Below are 7,158 nucleotides of genomic sequence, written 5' to 3' on the forward strand. Positions count from 1 at the left end.
TTGCCTTGTTCCGTAGGTCGCTCCGGTTCGAGGTCGTAAGCTACCTTGGTCTTTCCCTTCAGGGCGGTGACATAGCACTTACAGGACTCGAGCTGGTCGCCCTGCGCTACCCCCACACTGAAATCTATAGGGAACTTCATAGCCAGATGGTAGGTGGAGACCACCGCTCGCAGGACATGTGTGATCGGTCGACCTATTATAGCATTGTAGGGGGAGGAGGTCGCGACCACTAGGAAGTCGTGTTTGAATCTGACTACACAAGGCCATGTGCTGACTTCCACAGGTATTGTTACTTTTCCAAGGGGCTGGACTTCTTCTACACTGAAGCCCACCAAAGGAGTGTCTATAGGCTTCAGGTCGCCTCGCTGCAACTGAAGCTGGTCAAACACAACTTTGAAGAGGATGTCGGCTGAGCTGCTTGAGTCGACGATGAGTACGCGCCTGACCTCGAAGTCATTGATTCTTAGCTTTATCACAAGCGCGTCATCGTGGGGGTAGTGGACTCCTTGCGCATCATCTTCTGTGAAGAAAATCGGCTCTTTTGTTCTCGGCCACTTTGGGGGGTTCTACTCCTCCTAGGTGGCCTCACGAACTGATGTCCGAGCTGCCGCTGAAATGCAACCCGCAACGATCGAACCTCCCACTATCATGTGGATGGTTCCCCGAACTGGCCTCTCCTCTGGAGGCTGCCTCTGTGGTTCTTCGGCCGGCCTATTTCTAGACTCGGGAGCATCCTTACCATGCTCCCCTTGCCGACCTGTTTTATTACTATTGTTATTATTGTTTTGTACAAAGCTTCTCAAATATTCACGACGGATGAGCTCCTCTATCTCGTCACGGAGGTTTTTACAACTCTCGGTACTATGACCGTGATCTTTGTGAAAATTGCAATACAGGTTCCTATTTCTTTCATTGGGATTCCCCCTCAGATGGGGTGGCCACTTCATGGGGCATCCTTGATCGCCATCAGGATTTCGGCCCGCTTTGCGTTCAGTGGGGTGTAGTCAACTAGGTCCGCTATGGGAGCTTGAAACAATTAACCCGGCTTTGCCCCCCGAACTGTATCCTTTTTGTTTCAACTGTCCCTTTGACTGGAAAGCTCTCCTTCCCTCTTTCTTTTTTCGGGCACGCCCACGCCCTTTTGGTTGATCTCCTCTTCGGTGGCTATAAATCTGTCAGCAAGCTTCAGAAACTCGGTTATGGTCGCTGGTTGGTTGACGACCATGTGCCATTTGAACTCTTTGTGTGTCACATCTTTCTTGGCTACTACAAGTCCTACGGCGGGGTCTATGCGTGGTATCTGCATAAAAATATCATTGAACCACTTGATATAGCCTCGGATGGACTCTCCCTCTCTTTGCACTATGCTGAGGAGGCTTTCTTTAGTTTGCGGGCACCGTTTGCTAGTGACGAAGTGGGACGTGAAGGCTTGTGCGAACTACGCCCAACTTCTCATCGACCCAGGTGCCAAGTTCCGGTACCACATATAGGCTGCTCCCCTAAAAGTAGTGGAGAAGGCCACGCACATGCATGACTCATTGGCTCTCGCTAGGTGCATCTGCGACTGAAAAGCGTCCACGTGATCGTTTGGGTCGAACAACCCATCGTATTTGTCAAGAGGGGGGAGTTGCAGCTGCTGATGCTGAGGTTGGGGCAGCTGAGGGAATTGCTGCTGATACTGGTACTGGGAGACCTGGTGTAGCACGTGCTGTTGATAGATCTAAAACTGTTGAAACTGCTGCATTTGAGCTTGCATGGTCTGCATGCACTGCACCAAATCTTGTAGCTGGTTTGGGCTGGCCACTGGGGGCACAATTGAGGGTTCAGTGAAGGTTGTTCCGACTGTGGTAAGGAGTGGAGCAACGACGGGTGCCCCTGCAAGAGGCACATTCAAACTAGGGATCCGGTCCACTGAGAGGGGGACGGTGAACTGTCCGATGCAGACAGTAGGAAGTTGGGCCTGTTCCCTGGAGTTATTCATCTCTGTGCTTCGTCCGATATTGCTTGAGGACGCCATGAGCGTTGAGTTTTTGAAGAGTAAAAAGATGTGAAAGTTTAGAGAAAGGCTTTCCGAAGCGTTTCCCACAGACGGCGCCAAATGATGTAGCGCGATTCGGTCACTCCTAGCTGGCGCTCACGTGGCTCCTAGAAGATACCTGAGAAGAAGGAAATTCCCAGAGGGAATTACCCGGTGGGAACACTCCAATGATCAAGTTAGTACTTGGTAGGAGAAGCAAGGAGGAAGATGAAGACTAAGAGTGAGATAGCGCGCGTACTGTAGATCGATCCCCCTCCCCCCTTGATGCTGAACTCCTTATAGCGGAAATCTGTTACCTCTCCCTGTCAGCTTCTAACATGGCGGGTATAACCGCCGTTGCCAACCTGCCGCAGCCATTATTGGCAGGGTTGTGGTGGCACGTGCGGGGCCATCACCGCTGGGTACGTGTCTGTCAGGTGTAGGGCACCTTCTAAAAGTGGCAGGCGCGACACTGCTTGACGAGGGACACGACTGCTGTCACCAGATTTGTCTGGTCTGGCGGTCGGGCAGGAGATTTTCCTGCCTTCCCTCATGCGGCTCGCAGAGCTACCACCAACTGGGGTGCTTTGGGGCAGATGGATCCCTACCTCGAAGCACCGAGGTGCTCCTTCCCAGGTGGGTAAAAGCTTGGTGTCCCTTAGGGGAGAGTCCGGGCTCTCCGAGCTAGGCGGGGGACTGACTCGCCGAGGTATTATCCCTCAGCGAGTTGACTGTCTTTGACTTGGCGCTTCCTCCGTGCCGAGTTAGGATCGTGTTGCTAGACTAGACTATTCACTAAGCCAGGTCATGCGCACGTGTCCTGGGTTCATGGGGTTGAGTTAAATCGTCCTCCATCAGTTTGGATATTAGACTTATTAAGTAAATTACGTAATTGAGATTACTTTAAAAACTAAGATTAATTGAAATCTTGATTGATACATTACTTGGGTAGGTGAGATTGATTAATTAACCTTAATTAACTTTTCTTTTTTTGCTCGTTAAGGGGTTAGGATTTGGTTGAGAGAGAGAGACACGGTAAGGAATGAGCACCAGGATGGGAGTGATTTCGTGTTTTGGGATTTGGGTTTTGTGTTTTAGAGCTGTACCAATGGTGTGAAATGTCATAAACCCGATGTTGAAGTGAAACCGTTAATTTGATATTTAGATTTATTAAGGTGTAAATCGGGCCGTGTTTATCGCTTGGTACGAATTTGGATCGGCCCGGTATGATGGTCCACAAGCCATGCTAGGTTCAACACGATCATGCGGGCCGTGCTGGCCTAGGGTTTTAGGTTCATGGGCCGGCATGGTACGACACAACCAACCGAGTGGCATGGCACAACTCAGCACGGCCCACGACATAGCCCATATATATTATTTATATATATTTATATAATATTATAGAAATTATAATTATATAATAATATATAGTATATAATATATTAATAAAATAAATAATTTTTTTTTATTTTATTATACTAATTTATTTAATTATTGTATATATAAGCAATTGTATACACAAAATTCATATAAAATTAAAATTATAAGTTTTTTTGTCAATTTTTTTAAATAAATAGCTTTGGCCCATTGCATCATCCAATCTGGCCCAAGGCTCGGCCCACGGACCTAGACCATGGACCATACTAGGCCGACCACCAAAATTTTCACCAGAAAAGGTACCACGGCCCGTAGGCCAGCATGGCATGGCCCGCACAAAATGCAAGCCACCTGCAGGCCATGTCGTACCGGCCCGACATGACCCACTTTACACCTCTAGATGTGCTCTCTCCTGATATTTAGATATAGTGCAGTGGCCCTACCAAGAATTCACTTTCATCTAATGCAACGTGGGGTTATGACAGAAAATCACAGACTTTGATTTACTTGTTTAAGCACAGGGCAATGCCACTGTCATAGAAAATTTGAGTTGCGGTAAACTTCCCTCGTCTTTTCAGTTAAGGTTGGAGCATAAACAGATGGAATTCACATCAGCACCCCACATGTACATCTCAGCATGCATCGGAAATATCTCCTATATTGATTATTGGGAGATGTGCTGAATACACGGTTGGAATGTGCCGTGGGGTGCTGATATGATCTCATTCCCATTCCGGATTTCCTACCCACAACTCCCACACTCTACCGCCTTTAATTGCAGCCATACATCACCGTTTTGTATCATGAGATGTGCGGCTGCAATGTATATAGACACGAGTAGAGAAAGTGAGCAGGAAATCTGGGTTGGCCAAAGAACCGCAGTGAATTGCAGCTAGCCAAGCATCTCTGTTTCCTAGCAGTTTTCTAGCTCTACGTACGCCTCACCTGGTTCTGCCAGGATTAATTGCTCCGCCCAATAAGTCTGAGACGTACTCCAGCACTGATTCTGGGGGGCAATGGCCAAAGAACCCACCGCACTCAGATCGAAGCACAAATTAGTTAAACCCCAGCCTTGCCTTCATATGAATTGAAACACCCAAATTCTTACGACTTCTCTACGTATAGAAGTATTAATGTATGTATCTGTCTTCAATTCTTCATTTTTGCCTTTTTGGTGGTGTTTGTGTTCCTTTTTATCACACAAATGATTCATATATACTGGTGTCGTGTTTCGTCTGTTATTAATTTCCAATTAAGAACCTTTTGGAATTAGGAAAAATGAATAATTTTATTAGGTATTAGAAAATCAGAAAAACTGATACGACGACTTGAAATCATCGTAAAAAAAAAAAAAAGAAAGAAAAGAAAAACCATTACAAAAAACGCCATGAAAAAGGCGACTCGTAAATTAGCAAGAACGCATGAACTCTCTGGTCTTGGACATAGTGATGAAAGCCCTTCTGGGATCGACGAGATCGATGCCATGGAAACCAATATCATCGAATTGAGCATCAACTTGCAGGCCACGTTCCAATAGTATCTCAACCAAATACTTCTGCCTATCGCTGCTAACATCCCCTCTGAAGCCCCTCACCAGGCACTTAGGCAACATTCCAATCTTATCAGTGTAGACCCCTCTCACCATGGGATTTGAGAACTCGTGGTCTCGATCAGCTCCGACCGGCAGTATGGACTCCCAGTATTCATCCGTGGCGGACAGAGGTAAGATCATGTCGTCGGCGTATTTCTGCTCTGATTTAGTCCTCTCCTTCCCACCGAACACCGGCTGGCTCAATATCAACCCACAGAACTTCAATGGTTCAATGTCTAGCCCCAAGATATGCAACAAGGAATACATCGCGATGTTGCCACCGCTGCTCCACCCCACGAAGAAACACCGAGAGAAGTCACCAAATTCCCTCAACAACACCTCACCTTGCGGGTCCAATGCCTGCTGCTTCAACCACATCACTATTTCCTCTGCCTCATAGAAGGCAGTAGGGAGTCGGTGCTCTGAATCCAGATGGTAATTAACGCTTAGAACTATTGTAGGAATCCAGGTTGCAGCTTTCTTGCAAATTTCTTCACGGAACACGGAGGATGATTCTTTAAGGATGAGTCCGCCATGGAAGTAAATCTGAATGGGATATCGCAAACTCCTGTGACAAGCACCAGTACCTGTTAATGATGTTATTGCGGGTGGTAAGTACATGCGGACGGAGATATCCTTCTCCTCGTTGATGATGATGTCTTTGGTGATCACAGTTGGTTCCATTTCCAGAGTGATGGTCGGTCCAAGCCCCAAGGAAATGGGTAGCCTTATTGATTACCTGTAGTAGTGTCGTCTACTCGCGTTGCCAGAGAGTGGGAGATCGAGAGAGTCAGAGAGACAAACAGGATCGTGATATTTTAACTCACGTACGTACGTAGCAGATTGCCGCCTCTCTACTCTCGTCGTCGATGACCTCCACCGTGCAGTAGTAGTGCAGTACTGATCAGGATGGCGGGCATACCAAGCAAGCTGGGTCCTCAGCTATTTATACTTCCCTAAAGCCTGGGGCCTCCACAGAATTCGTTACGATTTTATGGACAGATTTGATGGATTGACTACGATACAATCCTTCTCCTCCTATTAACCTCAAATTAGAGATGGAGTTTTCTCCTCAACAAAACTAAGGATACGGAGGCCTTCACGCCACCCCACTACTCTAAATATAGACATACTTTGTGTGGTGCAACATTGGGAGGTTTCTTTACTTTTCTTTTCTTTTTTTTTTTCTTTTTTTTTCAAAAGTCAAAACTACTGCCAGCATGGGAGGTTTTTATAGTTTGCCCTAATTTTTAACCATCTTTTCACCGGATTTCTACCAAAAGTGACAATTGAACCCTTACAACACAAATTTGATAAGGGACTTTGAAAAAGATTTGATGTGCACTTTTTCATGACCATGAGAAAAGTCATAAAATATAATTCATGAATGCACTACTTTTGTGAATCTTAACCAATCAGCAAACCCCTATGAATCTATACCATATCTATTATCTACCACCCATTAATAAAAATGAGAATGCTTCATTGGTTATCGTCAAAAGACCCTGTTTCCACTTTTACCCCTTTTATCAAAATATATAGGAAAATTTTGGCTATTTCTTTTTACACTAGTTTTATATATATACTATATACTATACTAGTAATTAAACACATGCGTTGCACGTGAGAAATTTTTCTTCATATTAATTACTTAAATTTTAGATATATCATAGTTAAAATAGAAATTGAAAATTAAAAAAAGTAACAATATGATTAAAAATAAACTTAAATATTTATTATTCAATTATGACATAATGCATTTTTTTTTGAAAAGTTAGACATTGACCCACCATCTAGATAAGAAATAGCATTGCTTTTGGGTTAGTTTTAAATTAGGGAAATTATAGTCGGAGCCGGCTATACATTTAAAATTTGGTTACAAGTTGGTCCATAAACCAACAAAACTCTAACAAACGACTCTACATTTCAAGTTATAAAAATCCTCGCCATGTCATCAGAGGGTTATGTGGCTATTGCCAACATGGGACTCTTAATCCATATTGGACATAATAAAAAGCTTATACTGAAATTGCCCTAGGTCATTCTCTTTCTTGGTCAATCTCTCATTCTCCCTTAATTTCCATCATTCTCTTTCAGTTTCTCTCCTTCTCCCTCTCTCATTTTTTTTTATTTTCTTATTTTCTTACACACTTATATGGTATTAATCAGATCG

The 7,158-nt window shown here is 44.7% G+C and overlaps 1 pseudogene; it reads right to left on the bottom strand.

Annotated features, from left to right (window-relative positions):
* Positions 1–4,802: 4,802 nt before the first annotated feature.
* Positions 4,803–5,669, bottom strand: LOC148880118 (putative carboxylesterase 9 pseudogene; annotated as a pseudogene).
* Positions 5,670–7,158: the final 1,489 nt, after the last annotated feature.

Source organism: Nelumbo lutea, chromosome 1 (assembly GCF_056320005.1).
Source record: "Nelumbo lutea isolate HS-2025 chromosome 1, American lotus-T2T, whole genome shotgun sequence".
NCBI lineage: Eukaryota > Viridiplantae > Streptophyta > Magnoliopsida > Proteales > Nelumbonaceae > Nelumbo > Nelumbo lutea.